The sequence below is a fragment of the Schistocerca nitens genome, chromosome 4 (assembly GCF_023898315.1).
Source record: "Schistocerca nitens isolate TAMUIC-IGC-003100 chromosome 4, iqSchNite1.1, whole genome shotgun sequence".
Lineage (NCBI taxonomy): Eukaryota > Metazoa > Arthropoda > Insecta > Orthoptera > Acrididae > Schistocerca > Schistocerca nitens.
In genome coordinates this window covers 39,388,716-39,388,982 of record NC_064617.1, presented here as the reverse complement: position 1 = coordinate 39,388,982, position 267 = coordinate 39,388,716, and positions in this window count along the sequence as shown.

The window sequence follows — 267 nt, the reverse complement described above, 5'->3', positions numbered from 1 at the left end:
AGAGATCATTGTACGCTTGCACAGTTATTGAAAGTATCACAACACATGGTGCAGAGTTTTGGGAACTAACTCAGAGGCAGAAAGATCGCCTGATGGCTGTCGAGATGGATTTCTGGAGACGAAGTTGTGGATACTCCAGACTTGACCATATTATAAATGATATGATCAGAGAGGTTATGAATGTCAAAAGCACAATCCTAGGCTACATAGAAAGGAAGCGCCTACTCTGGTATGGTCACTTACAGCGTATTCCAGACACAAGATGGC